At 34.2% G+C, this 18,960-nt stretch overlaps 1 pseudogene; it reads right to left on the reverse strand.

Annotated features, from left to right (window-relative positions):
- Window positions 1–498: 498 nt before the first annotated feature.
- LOC132294245 (2-oxoglutarate-dependent dioxygenase 19-like) lies at window positions 499–9,875 on the reverse strand (annotated as a pseudogene).
- Window positions 9,876–18,960: the final 9,085 nt, after the last annotated feature.

Raw genomic sequence — 18,960 nt, forward strand, 5'->3', positions numbered from 1 at the left:
AGGTAAATTTCAAGTTATATATATATATATGAACCAACAATATACAAGAGAAGAGTTAGCCCAATGCTAACCAAATACATACAAGCCCAAGGATTAGCTTGACCCAGAAGCCCAATCTACAACATGCCCACCCAAGAATAACAAATAGACCGTTGGAGGATACATTGCTACAACCATCTAAGCCGAGTTTTGCGTTTTTTTTTTAAAGGTCAGGCAATCAGGCCAGAAGAAAATGGGCTAATCACTAACAGCAGTGAGTGAAGCCCATGAGAAAATATTAACTAAAACACGGGCCTAGGCCCAAATAAAGCTTTACAGAAGAAGAGCCTAAGTTCGAAGAAAAGACAATCCAGGGGCCAACCTTTCAAACCAAGTGGCCGTTGGAGATGACCCAGCTCGGATAACAGAGCATGATGGATCATCCATCATAGTGAAGGTCATGAAAATGAAAATTAAGTTAAACAAATAAATAAATAAATAAATAACCAGCTCGCATAATGAAGGTCATGAAAATGGAAAATTACATTTATTACTTCGACATTTTTCTTTTTATGAGAGTACATGCAACTTTATTGAAAATATGTGTACACAGATATGCATGCAATGCAAGTGGTTTAATTGCTTAATTACACAATTTAAACACTTTCCAAGCCGTACTTGGCATCAAGCTGGTTCTTTTGCTTCATCTCTAGATAGTCTTTATACTTCATCGGAATACATGCAGCTGGATGAGTTTTACTGTTCACTAATTCCATTGCCGGACCCACAACTGCATCGAGCGACGGTCCATGGCCCATGGCGAGAGAGAGTCGAGTAGCTTTGTTGTTCACAACTGCTCTGTGCAGAACACTCTTATACTTACCATTGCTCAATATCTGTATCGAAAACATTTAAGCTATTAGAGAGGATGTAATCTTAATACTAACATTTGTAAAAATAAACAATGTTGCACCTCAAGGTGATGGGCGGTGTTAACGAGAAAGGAGTTGGGAAAGGGATTGACATTGACCCATTTGCCATTATGCTGGACTTGTAGGCCTCCAATTTCGTTCTGTATGAGGAGGGTTAAGACACCATGATCGGAGTGAGGAGGGATGCCCATGGCATGTTCAGGCTATGGACAAGGCGGGTACAGATTTGCCACGAAAATCTGTAAGCCTGAGTCCATATCCAAAGCTTTGTGTATGTAGCTTTCTTCTAGACCTAAGCTCTCTGATATCCCTTTAACTAATTCAACTGCCACTTTTCGGGTTCTCTTAGAGTACTCCAAGGAAAGCTCACTGCATTAAAATAATAAACTTAATTAGTAGAAGTCAATATATATATATATATATACAAACCACTATGTAAAGGGCTACCTAGGCTCTCGAAATTACAGGATCTGAAAATGATAAATGCTCTTCTATTGAGAACCCTTTAAAAAGAGAGCAATTGTAGCCGGAAAAGATAGGAGACATAACTTGCACGTACAATATGTTGTTTAAAAATTCAGATTCAAATTTTTATTGTTACACCATGTAATTACTAATACACGTATATTTATATATGTACAAAAGTCCTATAGTACCTTATATATATAAGGTACTATAGGACTTTTGTATATATATAAATATACGTGTGTGTGTATATATATATAGGTACTATAGGTGTGTGTGAGAGTAGAATCCAAATTCCCACTAATTATGCGTCTTAAAATGTTGATGTTTGAAAGTATAGTTATTAATCATTTAAAACTAATTAAGGCGGTATTTGTCAATTCTTCTAAATAATCTGTTTTGTTTATAGAATATTAATCAACCCTCAAAATAAATCAAACGTGATGAAAACTAGTTCAAAAAAAATTAAAAGATTTTTAACAACGAAGAACAATGTATGATTATATATATATGTTTTGATTCACGAGTATATTTGCTTGAATATATTGGTTTTGTTGAAATTAAATTTATACATGTGTGTTTAAGTACACAGCCTTACCATGATATATACATCTATAAATATGATGGTTGGTAGAGTGGGGATAATGGTAGAAGGTTGAGAGGGACGGGATGAAGGCCATGGTTAGAGGGTGGAGTGTAAGAGGTGAAGATGGTCATGGTTAGAGGATGGGGTGTAAGAGGTGGAAAAAATAGAATGATAGAGATATGAAAGAAGAGAGAGGAGAAAGGGAATAAATATAATAATAACAATTTTTTTATATTTTAAAAGATTATAATAAAGGTGAAATAGCTATAATTTTGAGACACATAACAAGATGAAAGGACTTCTTCGATGCGAGGGGGACCAAGTGAATAATACTATAAATGAGGATTGGATTTTTGTGCAACTCTGAGAAGTATTGTCCAAAACTGCTGTCATTATTAGATATGAAAAAGAATCTCACAAATGAAGTGAGTACTGTGGTGACAAGTAGAGTGTGTAGTGTTTGGAAAGTTGGAGCCATTGACACTAGCTTGTTCGAATGTAAAATATTTTATAAAAAATTAAAATTAAAACATTTAAATTAAATGAAGTGGTCCAAAATTATCTAACAATTTGTCACCACCTACCACTTCACTTTCTCGTCTTTTTGTAATTTTGTGTTAGGAGAATGACATTCGGTACGATGAAAGATGGAAAGAAATAGCTCAACCACATGAAGAGAAAAGATTATGGATGGAATTAATGTACGGACACCGACAAGGACAAATAAATTTTTGATTTGACTTAATTGTATTGCTCCTAATTATCATGAAAATTTAAACTGATAGGCTGATTAAATGTGAGCAGTGTTACGCATAATCAATAAGTTTTATAATTTGAATATTGAATTTTGTAGGTCAAATTATTTGGTAACAAGAATGATTTTTGCCCCCTTTTTTTTTTTGAATGATATGTGAATGCCTCTTGTGGGCCAAATTCTCATCTCTTTTTCATAGTCTAAAATCGAATGTGTTCTAAAAAAGTAAAATTTTAAAACTGATTAAAAAAAATGGACAAAGAATGATTCAATACATTTTTTTTTTCATCATAATATTATTAGTATTGTTTCTTTCATAATAATGTTTAATTTATTGACTTTTTTTTTTTTTTTAATCAAATTTGAATCATAGGGAATGAAACTACTTTTTTTTTTTTTTTTTCATTAATATCAGAAAAACAATTAGCCTAAATAAAAAGAAGGAAATAAATAAAAACGAAGAAGTGCCAAACTGGTGCCACGTTTTTGGTGATAAACATTATGAAAGTTCTTTGATGATGTTTATCATTTTCCTTCAATGTGTCGTACAGTAGTGTCTTTAAATTTGCTACTTATTTACAAAAATAATACTTATTAAGATGGTATATTTCATCTTTACTCATTGCATATATCTCAATAATTCTGAGTTAGTGTCTCACATGAATCTTTTTTTTTTTTCCTGAATGGGATGTTTTTGAATAAAATATAATGAAAAAGCAATACAATTACAAATAGGAGATCAAATCTCCAGCAGAAACTAAATGAAAAAAGAGATGGAACTTAATCCAAATACATAGCATAGCTAAGAATGCCTAAACAGACTAAAAAATTCAGCCCATTATGGAGACCTGAAGACCAATTTATGCACTTAAAAGAACTTGACATAAACCAAAACTTGTGGCAAAACCTTTCAGTCCAGCTGAACTATGTCAGCAACTTGAGTGCCACTCTGATTCCAAAACAAACTGCCACTAGATGTTACCCCACATCAAATATAACGAGCATATCAACAAGCCCAAGAGAAAAAAACCTTAAAACTTCCCAAATAATATCCTTTGCAGCAGCAGCAGATGAAACCTTATAACCACTATGTAAAGCTGAATTCCTTTCCATCCAAATCTTCCAAACAAAAACAGCAAACAACCCTTTTAACAACTTGGATTTGAAACCCTTAACCTGTGTAAGCTGTAACATCCATTCCACAAACACACTTAAATCTTGAAACCGTTTATCAGTAATATTTAACCAAATAACAACCTGCTGCCACACTTCCACTGCATACTCACAAGAACAGAATAGATGGTTATTCGTATCCTCTGCCTGAAAATAATTATGGCAAATTGATGGTCCATGAAACCCCCTTCTTTGTAAGTTAACCAATGATGGATTCTTATTATGCATGATAATAACAAAAATCACAGTAACTCTTGGTCTGCAAAATTTCCGGCACAAACTACTCCACCTGACCACTTGTCCCCTAGTTCTACAAACAGTCCAAGCATTCTTCAAGCTGAATTCGCCATGAATCCAACTAATCTCATCATTTCCAGCCTTCAAAGGTACATTAGCAACAAACACAGCAGCAATTTCTGGAAAGAAATGAGGTAAAACCCACCCACCATCAACTATAAGTGTATCTAGTTTAGCTCGTTTATCAAAATTTCTGAACATGGTGGCACCAAATCTTTGAGTCAGGGACAAACCTGCACACCAAGGATCAAATAGCAAATTAAAAGACCCACCATTGCCAATCTTGAACACCACATTTTCTTGAACAAAATCTCTTGTTTCCAAATACTTGAATCCTGAGCTTTTGGAGTAACCATCCAAAAATTATACTGTTGCAAGTATCTTGCATGCATCCATTGCACCCAAAGAGTCTCCTTATTTCGCAAAAAATCCCAACAAATAGATACCTTAGCTGCAAAATCAATATCAGAAATTCTACGTAAATTAAAACCACCTTCTGCCTAAGGAAGTGTAACTTGACTCCATTTGAGTTGAGACATTTTCCTTGAATCCAATTTCCCACTCCACAAAAAGCATTTAAACTTCTTCTCCAAAGCAATAATACAGCCCCATGGAATTTTAAATCCAAAAACCCAATGATACAAGAACGAATATAAGACTGATCTGATAAGCTTAATTCTTCCTGCAAAAGATAAATTTATTGTATTCCAATGGTCCAACCTGGCATTAACTTTATCAAATAACCCCTTACAGTCAACACTTTTCAGAACTCTGTTTACTAGGGTAATACCAAGGTACTTTAAAGGGAAAACTTCATTCTTCATTTGCAATAGCTGTAAAATCCTTCTTTTCCCTCAACAGCCTTAGAGAATATAACTGAACTCTTGTCCTTGTTAACTTCAAGCCCAGAAACCCTATGAAACCGATTAAGCACCACATCAATTGTCTTAGCAGTGGAAAGGTCTACCTTCACAATAATAAACAGGTCATCTGCATAAAAAGCATGAGATACCAACAAACCAGTCTTTCGAACCACATTGCATAGCTTAATCTGCCCTCCTACTATTTTTTCATGCATAAGGGTTGAGAAATGATCAGTAATTAATGTAAAAAGCAAAGGAGAAAAAGGGCAGCCCTGTCTAATCCCTCTCCCGGCGGAGAAAAAACCAATAGGCACCCCATTACAAAGAACAGAAAACTTAGAAGAAGTAACACACTGCATAATCCATTTTATCTATTGAGCACTGAAACCATAAACCTGGAGAGTCTTATGAATAAATGCCAAGCTAACTGAATCATAAGCTTTCCTAAGATCAACCTTTAAAGCCATAGCTGGCCCTGTAGATTTCAGCGCAAATGTCTTGATCACATCAGTTACCAACAGAATATTATCATGAATTCTTCTTCCCTTTATAAAAGCCGACTGTTCTAGCCCAACAATCTTAGGAAGAACAACACTTAGTCTATTTGCCAAGATTTTAGAGATGATTTTATAACTAAGATTGCATAATGCAATGGGTCTATAATTCTCTAACTTATCACCATGGTTTGGCTTTGGAATCAAAGTAAGAAAAGTAGAATTTTTCCCCATAGGCATCACAGCAGTAGTAAAGTAATGTATAACAGCACTAGTCAAATCATTACCTACAATATGCCAATATTTCTGAAAAAATCGAGCTGGAAAACCATCTGGGCCAGGGGCTTTGTCTGGACTAAAAGCCAACACAACCCTTTTAATTTCCTCGACAGTAACCTCCCTATCAAGCTCCTGCCAATCTTCAGTTGTTATCTGTTTTCTAGGGGTAGAAACGTCTGTCACACCAGATTCCTTAGCATTATACAGCTCTTCATAATATTGCACAAGCCATTCCTTAATCACTTGAATATCAGAGGACATTACCCCCCCCCCCCCCCCCCCCAGAATGCTTCAAACAAGCTATTGCATTGTAACACCTCCTTTGTTTGACCATATTATGAAAATAAGCTGAACATTTGTGCCCTTCTTTAAGCCACTTAACTCTTGATTTCTGACACCATAAAATTTCTTCTAAATTCAGAGTTAATTGCAGCTTCAAAGTAGCCTCCCTCACCTTAGAAATCAAACCATGGTTCATAGGATCTTGCAGCAATTCCATTTGAACCTTATGTAAATCCTCAGTCATTACTTGAATCTGCTCAGAAAGCTTACCCTTCTTGATGGTGATCCTTCTACCTCTCTCTTGCTTATTACTCCAAGACCATCCACCATTATTAATAGGCAGTTCCTCCATTTGGATATCTTTAATCACTTGATTAAATTCATCAAGAAGCAACTGAGGCACTCTCAAACCCCTCATTTTTTCAGAATGGAACCTAGAAATATTCCAGTCTCCTAAAGCAATCCAAGGACAATCAATAACAGCAGCCTGATCTTTAAGATTTCTCCATAAATTCCTTCTTTCTTGCACTGTATTAGCCGCATAAATAGCAGAAATAAACACAACCATTCCAGTAGTAATGTGTCTAACCCTCAAAAACATCACTTGAGTGTCTTCTTTAATAAGTTATACATCGAACACCATAGGGTCCCAAGCAATCCAAATTTTCCCCAAAAGATGAGAGGCATAATTATCCAACCAATCCCATCGAGGATTAATCTTCTTTTGAATTTTCTTAGCTTTACCTTGTCTAACTCTAGTTTCTACTAGAGTCACCAAAGAAAATTTATTTTCCCCCAGCCAGGCCTTGACAACAGCCTGCATACTAGGTTTATTAAGACCTCTTACATTCCAAGCTCCAAGCATTTAACAAAGTGTCGTTGATGGTACTACACCACCAGCTTGTTTACCTCTAGTAACCCTGTCAGAGGGTGGAGCTTGATACCTTTTTTTTAGGCTTCAACTTGTGTTCTTCAGTTTGCTCATGTAAATCTGAACCAGTACTAGTAATTTCAGCCTTATCACTGCCCTCAGTATCTTGTTGAGCCCCTTCAGAATAAGAAATTCCATGCTCAACTGCTGAGACTTCCTCACTGCCTATGGCCGGTTGTGGCTCTTCCAAATTGGCCTGCTCCACTACCTCAACAGAACCAGAATCTAGTTCCGAATTAACACCTTGAGTCAAGTCCTCCTCAACGTGATCTTCAATTTCAGGGATCTTATCCACAACCTTAACTACATCAACACCCTGTGACTTAGTTTCTGAAATCTCTTCCACCACATTCTCAAGTAATGCAAAGGAATTATGAGTAACTACTTGTGTGCTTTGAACCGGCTTCACAGACATTTCAGCAGACACCTGGTGCACTACCTCAACTTCCACCATTTTACCTTTTTTCTTCACAATCCATTTATCAACCAACTGTTTTTTTGGCTTATGCCAAACCTTTTGAGGGCATCTGTCAACAACGTGATCCACCCGTTTGCACAGAGAGCAAACAATTGGCTTCCATTTATACTCAACATGAACTTTACAGTCTTCACCATGGAAATCAACCACCATATCTTCTGGTAAATCCTTATGCACATCAACCTCTACCATAACACGTACATATTGACCTTTATCTCAATGTAAAGCTGGATCATCCATGGAAATTGGCTTTGAGAAAAGAGAGCAGACCTTTGAAAGGGAAGTTGAATTACTGCAGTGAATCGGAAGGTCATGGACGCGAATCCATATTGGCAAAGTATCAAAATTTTCCCTTTGTAAGGTAACATTTTTACTCTATTTTTTTATGATGACAACTCGTCCTTCAAAGGTATGACTACGGGATAAAACCTTTTGAACATCATCTGAGTGTTGAAAGCGTACCATAAAAAATCCATTTTTCAGATAAACCAGTGTAACATCCTTGGACCAATGCTTCTCGATGAAAGCTTTAAAATGGGGATAGTAGGGTCGTTTACCCATCACATAACCCACAGCTGAATCTTTCCAGTAGAGAATTTCATCTGCAACATCTTCTTCGGTGATAGAAACCTTCGAACCTTCACCAGGAGGAATATACTGCAGATTAATAAAGGAGGTAGCGTCACTTCCTTGAAAACAACTTCGCCACGAATGACGAAGGGGTAAAGGAATTTGCCGATCAACAGAAACTATCGGCGGAGGGGAGGAGGTGGAGGCCCCCTCCATCATGATCAAGCCCTACCCACACCAAACGCATGCAAACCCTAAACCTAGATCGTGCAGATTAGAGAGGAAAAGGGTAGTTTGGGAAAACAATAGACTGCTCAGTTTATCATGTGCTCGATGTGATCTCACTAAATTATGTCTCAAATGAATCTTGAAGTATACTCTTATGTGTATTTAAATTTCCAACTTATTCACAACAATAATAAGGTAGTAATATTTCATCTTCACTCATTTAAATGTCTCGATTATCCAGTGAATTAGAATTTCACGTAATTCTTGAAGTATCCGGTTTCGACTCTATACATCTACTATTTTAATAATACTCATTAAGATGGTATATTTCATTTTAATAATACTCATTAAGATGGTATATTTCATCTTTACTCATTGCATATATCTTAATAATTCTGAGTTAGTGTCTCAGGTGAATCTTGAATTGTACTCTTATGTGTATTTAAATTTCCAACTTATTCACAAAAATAATAAGGTAGTAATATTTCATCTTCACTCATTTAAATATCTCGATTATCCAGTGAATTAGTGTCTCACGTAATTCTTGGAATATTAGATTTCGACTCTATACATCTACTATTTTAACTTCTAATACATCTTGCCTTAAAAAAAAAAAAAAAAAATCTTTACTTATTCTTCAAACCGTGTAATCTAATACGGATTATCAAGTTAATAAATGGGCTAGAATACTCATCCATATACATATATAATTAGGAAGGAAATTAATTATTATACCGAATATCTACAGTGAATTGTTAAACTTACTTTTTTAATTGACCAATTATATAACAAATAAAGAAATAATTTTTTTATTTATTTTTAATTAATATAAATAATTAATTAAAAATTATTTAATTAAACAATTCATTATTCATATGTTCGATAAATATTCAATCAGGATTTTGTACCTGAATCCCATGGGTTTGTTGTAAGAGTGAAAATGTGGATGCAGAAAAAGTTTGAGGTAATCCCTCCACAAGAAGACCTTATCCACCGTGGCATTGACGCTCGTCCCAAACCTGATGGGATCCAACACGTGGTTCCCTTGGTACTCCCGCTTCTCCTCCTCCGTTAGATTGAAGAACTCGTTACACGCGCCCATCATCCCTTTCATCAGCCTCTCCCCCACACCATGATTGATCACCTGAACAACCCATCAGATCAATCTTACTCAATTCACAACCACATAATATAACAAAAAAATTTGAAATTGCGTGATTGGATTGTTCATGAATATATATATAGTACCATGAAGAAGCCCCACTCTTCACAGGCTTTGCCCAGGTCTTGGACTATTTTGGATCGTTGATCAGGATCACTGGAGGTGAGTAATGAAAAATCAATGATGGGGATTGAATCACCAGGCTCTGAACCAACAGGTTCATAGGGGTCTGTGGTGTAGGGCCTGTAGGCGTAATTTGCTGGAATGGACATACTTGATTCTGGTATATTGGATGCTTGGAGAGGAATGTTGGGACAACGTTGAGGAACCAGTGAAGCTGTACAGGCCATTTTAGAGAGAGAGAGACGTACTGCGTGCGTGCGTGTGTGAGAGAGAGAGAGAGAGAGGGGGGGGGGGGGGGGGGGGGGGGGGGGGGGGGGGCGGGCGGGTTATGATTCATGGCATTGTTGGATGAGCCTAGTTATACAAAGAGAGTAGTGACCACATCATTGCATGGACAATGCAAACAACTTATGTGACATAATAGTAAATAAGAGGTAAGTAGCAGAAAATTTTCAATAGTATTGAATGAATTTAGCCACACCACATCACAATAAATTCCCACGAATAAATAATTTTTCATTCATGAATTTTCATTCAGGGTGCAGTCAAAATTGTAAAGTAAGGTTTAAAAATAAAAAGTTTAAAGATGAACACAATAGTTCTTATCATAAAATTAAATATATTACTTATATTAAAAAATAGACAAAAAAAATGATAATGTTCTCATATATCAAATCAAATTTTTCAAGAGATAAAAATTAAAAATTACTTGTAAATAAAATTTTTCGATCCATCACATTATTGGATGAACTTAGCTATATAAAGAGAGGTAACGACCACATCACATCCACCATCGAAAGCGTCTTAGCAAATAAGAACAATATTTCTATTAATTGAATGGACAATACAAACCACTGATATGACATAATAGTAAACAACACATAAGTAAGTCAAATCTCCAAGAGTATTGAATGTTCGAATTTAGCCATACCAACGCACAAGAAATCCCCACGAACAAATGATTTTCCAATCATGGCGTAGTCAGGATCGCAAAGTAGGGGCTAAAGATAATAAGAAAATTTGAAGTTGAACACAATAATTTTTATCATAAATATATATTACGTATATTAAAAATAGACCAAAAAACGATGATTTTCTCGTATATCAAATCAATTTTTTCAGGAGATAAAAATTAAAAATCACCTGTAAATAAAGTTTCATGATCCACGGTATTGTTGGATGAAACTGGCTGTATAAAGAGAGTTAGCGACCATATCACGTCTACCATTGAAAGCGTCTTTTCAAATAAGAACAATAGTTCTATTAATTGAATGGACAAAACAAACCAGTGATGTGACAAAATAGTAAACAATAAATAAGTACGTCAAATCTCCGAGAATATTGAATGAATTTAGTCACACCACATCACAATAAATTCCCACGAACAAATGATTTTTCAATCGGGGCGCAGTCAAGATTGTTAAGCAGGGGCTAAAAATAATATAAAATTTTTGGACGATGAACACAATAATTCTTATCATAAAGCTAGATATATTATGTATTTTAAACAATAGACCAAAAAACAATGATATTTTCGTATATCAAATCAAATTTTTCAGGAGATAAAAATTAAAAATCACATGTAAATAGAGTTTCCTAATCCATGGTATTGTTGGATGAACCTGGCTGTATAAAGAAAGGTAGCGACCACATTACGTTCACTATTGAAAGCATCTTTACAAATAAGAACAATAGTTCTATTAATTGAATGGACAACACAAACCAGTGATGTGACATAATAGTAAACAACATATAAATACATCAAATCTCCGAGAATATTGAATGAATTTAGCCATACCACATCACAATGAATTCCCACGAACAAATGATTTTTCAATTAGGGCGCAGTCAGGATTGTAAAGTAGTGGCTAAAAATCGTATAATTTTTTTTGAAGATGAATACAATAATTCTTATCATAAAGCTAGATATATTATGTATATTAAAAAATAGACCAAAAAATGATGATATTCTTGTATATCAAATCAAATTTTTTAGGAGATAAAAATTAAAAATCACCTGTAAATAAAGTTTCCTGATCCATGGTATTGTTGGATGAACCTGGCTGTATAAAGAGAGCTAGCGACCATATCACGTCCATAATTGAAAGCGTCTTTTCAAATAAGAACGATAGTTTTATTAATTGAATGGACAATAAAAACCAATGATGTGACATAATAGTAAACAACACATAAGTACGTCAAATCTCTGAAAATATTGAATGAATTTAGCCACACTACATCACAATAAATTCCCACAAACAAATGATTTTTTAATCAGTGCGTAGTCAGGATTATAAAGTAGGGGCTAAAAATAATATGATTTTTTTAAAAAATGAACACAATAATTCTTATCATAAGCTAGATATATTATGTATATTAAAAAATAGACCAAAAAACGATGATGTTCTCGTATATCAATTCAAATTTTTCAGGAGATAAAAATTAAAAATCACCTGTAAATAGAGTTTCTTGATCCATGGTATTGTTGGATGAAGCTGGTTGTATAAAGAGAGGTAACGACCACATCACGTCCACCATTGAAAGCGTCTTTTCAAATAAGAACAATAGTTCTATTAATTGAATGGACAATACAAACCACTGATGTGACATAATAGTAAACAACACATAAATACGTCAATCTCCAAGAATATTGAATGAATTTAGCCATACCACATCACAATAAAAATCACTTATAAATAGAGTTTTTCGATCCATGACATTTTTGGATGAACCTGGCTATATAAAGAGAGGTAGCGACCACATCACGTCCACCATCGAAAGTGTCTTTGCAAATAAGAACAATAGTTCTATTAATTGAATGGACAATACAAACGAGTGATGTGACATAATAGTAAACAACACATAAGTACGTCAAATCTCCAAGAGTATTGAATAAATTTAGCCACACCACTTCACAATAAATCCCCATGGACAAATGATTTTCCAATCAGGGCGCAGTCACGATTGCAAAGTAGAGGTTAAAGATAATAAGAAAATTTGAAGATGAACACAATAATTCTTATCATAAACATATATTATGTATATTAAAAAATAGACCAAAAACTATTATGTTCTCGTATATCAAATCAAAATTTTCAGGAGATAAAAATTAAAAAACACCTGTAAATAGTGTTTCCAAATCCATGGTATTGTTGGTTGAACCTAGCTATAAAAAGAGGGGTAGCGACCACATCATGTCCACCATTGAAAGCGTCCTTTCAAAAAAGAACAATAATTCTATTAATTGAATGGACAATACAAACTAGTGATGTGACATAATAGTAAACAACACATAAGTACGTCAAAACTCCTAGAATATTGCATGAATTTAGCCACGCCACTGCACAATAAATCCCCAAGGACAAATAATTTTTCAATCAGGGCACAGTTAAGATTGCAAAGTAGGGGCTAAAGATAATAAGAAAATTTGAAGATGAACACAATAATTCTTATCATAAACATATATTATGTGTATTAAAAAATAAACCAAAAAACGATGATGTTCTCGTATATCAAATCAATTTTTTCAGGAGATAAAAATTAAAAATCACCTATAAATAGAATTTTGCTGATCCATGACATTGTTGGATGAACGTGGCTATATAAAGATAGGTAGCGACCACATCACGTCTACCATCAAAAGCGCCTTTGCAAATAAGAACAATAGTTCTATTAATTGAATGGACAATACAAACCAGTGATGTGACATAATAGTAAACAACACATAAGTACGTCAAATCTCCAAGAGTATTGAATGAATTTAGCCACACCACTGCGCAATAAATCCCCCCGGACAAATGATTTTCCAATCAGGGCACACTTAGGATTGCAAAGTATGGGCTAAAAAGAATAAGAAAATTTGAAGATGAACACAATAATTCTTATCATAAACATATGTTATGCATATTAAAAAATAGACCAAAAAATGATGAAGTTCTCTATATCAAATCAAAATTTTAGGAGATAAAAATTAAAAATCAGCTGTAAATAGAGTTTCCTAATTCATGGCATTGTTGGATGAACCTAGCTATATAAAGAGTGGTAACGACCACATCACGCCCACCATCGAAAGCAACTTTGCAAATAAGAACAATAGTTCGATTAATTGAAGGGACAATACAAACCACTGATGTGACATAATAGTAAACAACACATAAGTACGTCAAATCTCCGAGAGTATTGAATGAATTTAACCACACCACTGCACAATAAATCCCGACAGATAAATGATTTTCCAATCCGGGCACAGTCAGGATTGCCAAGTAGGAACTAAAGAGAATAAAAAAATTTGAAGATGAACACAATAATACTTATCATAAACATATATTATGTATATTAAAAAATAGACCAAAAAATGATGATGTTCTTGTGTATGAAATCAAAATTAAATAGAGTTTCCTGATTCATGGCATTGTTGGATGAACCTGGCTATATAAAGAGAGGTAACGGCCACATCACGCCCACACCATCGAAAGCGTCTTTGCAAATAAGAACAATAATTTTATTAATTGAATGGACAATACAAGCCACTGATGTGACATAATAGTAAACAACATATAAGTACATCAAATCTCGGAGAGTATTGAACGAATTTAGCCGCACCACTGCATAATAAATCCCCACGGACAAATGATTTTCCAATTAGGAGACCAAAAAACGATGATGTTATCGTATATCAAATCAAAATTTTCCGGAGATAAAAATTAAAAATCACCTGCAAATAGAGTTTCCTCATCCATGGCATTGTTGGATGAAACCTGGCTATATAAAGAGAGGCTGCCACCACATCACGCCAATAATTCTATTAATTGAAGCAGGGTCAATGCAAACCATTGATGTGACATAATAGTAAACAACACATAAGTAAGTCAAATCTCCGAGAGTATTGAATGAATCTAGCCACAGCACTGCACAATAAATCCCCACGGACAAATGATTTTCCAATCAGGGCATAATCAGGATTGCAAAGTATGGGCTAAAAATAATAAAAAAAATTGAAGGTAAACACAATAATTCTTATCATAAACGTATATTATGTCTATTAAAAAATTGACCAAAAAATGATGATATTCTCGTAATCAAATCAAATATATTTGTTAAAAAAGATGATAAATTGGACCCCATTTCAAGTCTCTGCAATTTTCTTGCTAGACCCCAAACAGGCTGGCCAAACTCTATGAGTGATACCATCGCGTGTTGAGAGGAAGTGGCTGAAGAGTAGTAAAAATTAATTACATATCACATATGGATTGGGCTGATCAGAAGAGGTAGAGTAGTACTATAGATTGGGCTGGATTGGGATGATAAGAAGAGAAATAGTAGTTCTAAAAATTGATTACGTATGGACTGGGCTGATAAAAACAGTAGTACTATTTTTTATAAAAAAAATTGGACCTGGGCTATAACCCATTAAAAGCTCCGCCTATGTTTCCAATGTTAAAATGACACGGGCTCTTTTTTTTTTTTTTTTTTTTTTCATATCGAGTAAATTACTTTGCCCTTCTTTAAATCCATATTAATTTTTTTTCCTATTCATTTAGCTAAATGCCCCTTTTTTTTTTATAACTGACTAATTACAAAAATACCCCAAATTTTAATTAAGATATAATTTTTTCACTGAATAATTATGATAATATTCACTACAAAAAAAAGTGTACCCCTACTGCAAGAAATTAGGCAATTAGTCATAGTATTTTGGGGACAGTCCTAAAAACTGTCCTTAATGACCTTATTTTTGGGCACGGTACATAAAATACCGTCCCCAATGCCTAAAAAAATATTGTGCGTTACCTTTAGCGCCTAATTTTTTTGCTTGTGCCCTGTTTGGCCCACTTGTACTTGTAAAAATACAATAAATAAAGAAATTTAATTTTTCAAAATAGCGATGGGATATTAGACTACGTCGTTTTAATCATCAAAATTTGATAAACCTAGCTACCATTACACTTCATCTAGAGTCTTCTGTTCTCAAATGTTCCAAGCCATTCTCTTCCACCGTACCGCCCTCAACCGTTCCATTAGCTTCTGTTAATCAATGGTGGTCATTAAAAAATCAGTAGCTCATCTTCATCGAATCACTGATCATCAGGTATAACATGATTTTTTTTTTTTTTTAAGGGTTTCTTCGATATTCAGAAAACCCTCTTCGGTTTAACCTCTTCAATCTTGCCATATGTTAGTTCCTTTCGATTTTTTGATCTTTCGGTAATTTTTTTTTTACAGATTTGTAAAGAGCTTGTCGGCTGTGACTAAATCGCTTAGGGAAATCGCACAGGTTTTTTGAGCCCTAATGTATGTCTCTCTTCTCTTCCTTTTTTATTTTTTTATTTTTTTGCTTCTTATACACAAAATACTATTTGTCTATCCCTCTTTTTTCATTCTTATTCTTTTTATTTTTATCCTCGTGTGGAAATTGTGGTAGTAGAAATCCATTGGTGCTTGATATGTTTGATGGAGATGACTAGCTCAAATTGGATTTCTAGATAAAACAAGTAATTTTTCTCATAATGTAATGGACAATGTTTTCTTAAGTAAATTCTCTAGAAGTAGTCATTGTAAACATTTAATATTGAGATGACTTGGTCAGGCAAAACAATATGAACATAGATAACATTAATTGAGTGTATTAATACCAGTGAATCTATATAGTTATCTGGAAACCATTCCCACAAATGAGTTCGGGGAATTCAGTTTATTAAATTTTTTGGTCTATTGTTTTTTAATCTTTTGAATAAAAATTATATTAAGCTAGAAATTTGTACGCGATCAACAAAAGTATACATGTACTGATGTCCAAGATGATGACTGTAGAGGCTACAATTTCTCCCAGTCTAAGTTCACTTTTATGGATTTGTTAAAAAATAAATAAATAAAATTAAGATATGAATTTAGTAAACACACACACACATATATATATTTGAATTTAATTTTTGCAAAAACTTCTACAGTGAAGGATTTTTTTATGTGGAAGCTGTGCCAAACATTGCACGATATTTTTAGCCTCTTCCATGATATTTGTAGTGTTATGGTGCTTGGTACTTTCATGTGCCAAACTTTTCAAATTGATTATTTTTGTTACGTTCACGTTACAATATTCATTACTCCATGGTTTTGCAAATTGGTGTGCTTTTTAAGTGTTATGGTGTTTGGTATTATTTTCATGGTTTCTTACTCATCTTTAAGTCAAAATTTCTTGCTTGTCACAGGATTTTCTAAGCTAAAGAAGCAGGAGTAAAGAATTGTTTTGTTCTTAAATTTTTCTGGTTCGCTAGTCCTGCTACTTGCTTGTTCAATTTTCATTGTTTTCGTGACCTTGTTGTCTGTTGACCTATTCTTGTGTACAAGCTGGTTAAAAGCCATAGCAAAGTAGATAAAGAAACATGCACTGAATGGTTAGAACTAGCACATAGTAAAGTTAAAACCTAAACAAATATGATACAAATTGTCAAGTAATAATTTCACTTTCACTTTCACTCTGTTTATTTGCTAGGAAAATGTACGACAATAAAAGAATTCATATTTTTTTTATTACAAAATTTTCCACTAATTGGAATCCAGGAAAACAATTCTACTCCACTGACCCTGATACAATTAGTTTATTTGGAAAGCATTAATGACAGCTGCTTATTTTTTTATAGGTTGTTTTGGTCATGCAATGAGAATATCATCCACTTTCTTCTTTAGTTGTGGTGGTAGAAGCACTCAACTTAATTTTGGTTTCATACATATTGAAGAGGCTGCTAGAACGAGGGAGGAAAAAGGTGAAGGATTGTTAGAGCAACTTGAAAAAATGCAAACAAATGGAACAAATTACGCAAGTGCAGGAAAACATTTATCCTTGCACAACAGTAACCATTGTCACCATGGATCCACCAATACTAGCAGCAGCAGTCGACATCAGATTCCCTGCCGTGGTATCAGCTGCCGCCAACAACATAAGATTCCTATCATCAACCACCACTGCTATGTTTTTCTTTTCGTTATATCAAGACACTTGAGTATCTATGGTTTTTTTTTTTTTTTTTTTTGGGTTAAATATTTGGCTAACATTACATTTTTGTACTTCAGTCTTAAATGCGCTTTGAACAAATTAATTTATAATGCATATTTATGTGTTTTTGATGTAGTTTCTACTTTTGTAATATATAAAAATTAATTTAGATTTTGATATCAATAGTTTTTATGTTGTTATGGACTTCAGGAAAATTTCAAATTAACAAATGAAGCATCGCAATGAAAAAGGGAAAAAATATATATATGTATTAGTGACGGTTTCAATCCATTTCCAAGATAATTATATAATAAAAAGAATAAAGTATTGGTGACGGCGTTACTGTCACTAATACTACAGTATCAGGGACGGTTATTCTTAATGGCCTCAACCTTTAGGGACAGTCACTTTTTACCGTCCCAAAAGACCTTTTGTCACGCGACTTTTAGGGACGAACGGATTTGACTTTTAGGGACGGTTTTTGGGGTTTTAGGGACAGTTTGGACTGTCCCTAAAACCTAGTTCCTCTCTCAACAATATATTCAGTCAATATTAATTAGGAGTATTTTTTTTTTTTTTTCCATGTACCCAGGGGCTTGGTGATGGTGGTAAGTAAGAGGCTTGGTTCTAATATGTTTCGATTTCAAATTCCAACACCCCTATTATAACCCTAATTTAATTGGTGTCGTTGTTGTGGGGCAGGTTGCAACGTTCTCGGTTTGTAGCTTGGGGTGGCTCAAAAAAAAAAAATTGCATGTAAAATTTTAATCAATTTTAGAAGGAATATTAATTAATAACTAGCCAGCTTTTTTTGGAAGTCTTTGGAACAGTTTTGAAGTACTACTAAGGGATCCTGTAGTGAGTGAGAACCTGATTGATGCTAAGATTTCATATCCTATTGGGTAGCTCACCCAACCTTACCCAAGAAAATCATCCATTATGCCCTTCGTTGATAAGGTCCTTCCCAGTCACTTGATTTCATCTCTCAGCTTATCTTGAGATCCAAACATGTTTCCTGTCTCCGAATTAATAAAGAGAAATCACCTGACCCGATGGTTTTAATGCCCATTTTTATTACAAGGCCGCAAACTGTGTGGGTTGTGAAGTCACTGAGGCCATAAAGGCTTTCTTCACAAATGGCGAGATGCTCAAGGAGATTAACAATTCATACATTGCACTTTTATATAAATGCATTTTTATTTCATTTTTTGCAAATTTAAATTTTTTTTGCAATATAAATGCGTTGCCAATCTTATAGCTTACAAGCTCAAGCTAGCTTCTCTCTCCATTATACATAGACCCTTGTCAAAATTCATTTATTCATGGTAGGCACATTAAGGACAGCCTAATCAATGTTATGATCGATGGCATTGC

This window comes from Cornus florida, unplaced genomic scaffold, assembly GCF_030987335.1.
Source record: "Cornus florida cultivar Cherokee Brave unplaced genomic scaffold, ASM3098733v1 CherokeeBrave_3.0.0_Hap2_Chr02, whole genome shotgun sequence".
Taxonomy (NCBI): domain Eukaryota; kingdom Viridiplantae; phylum Streptophyta; class Magnoliopsida; order Cornales; family Cornaceae; genus Cornus; species Cornus florida.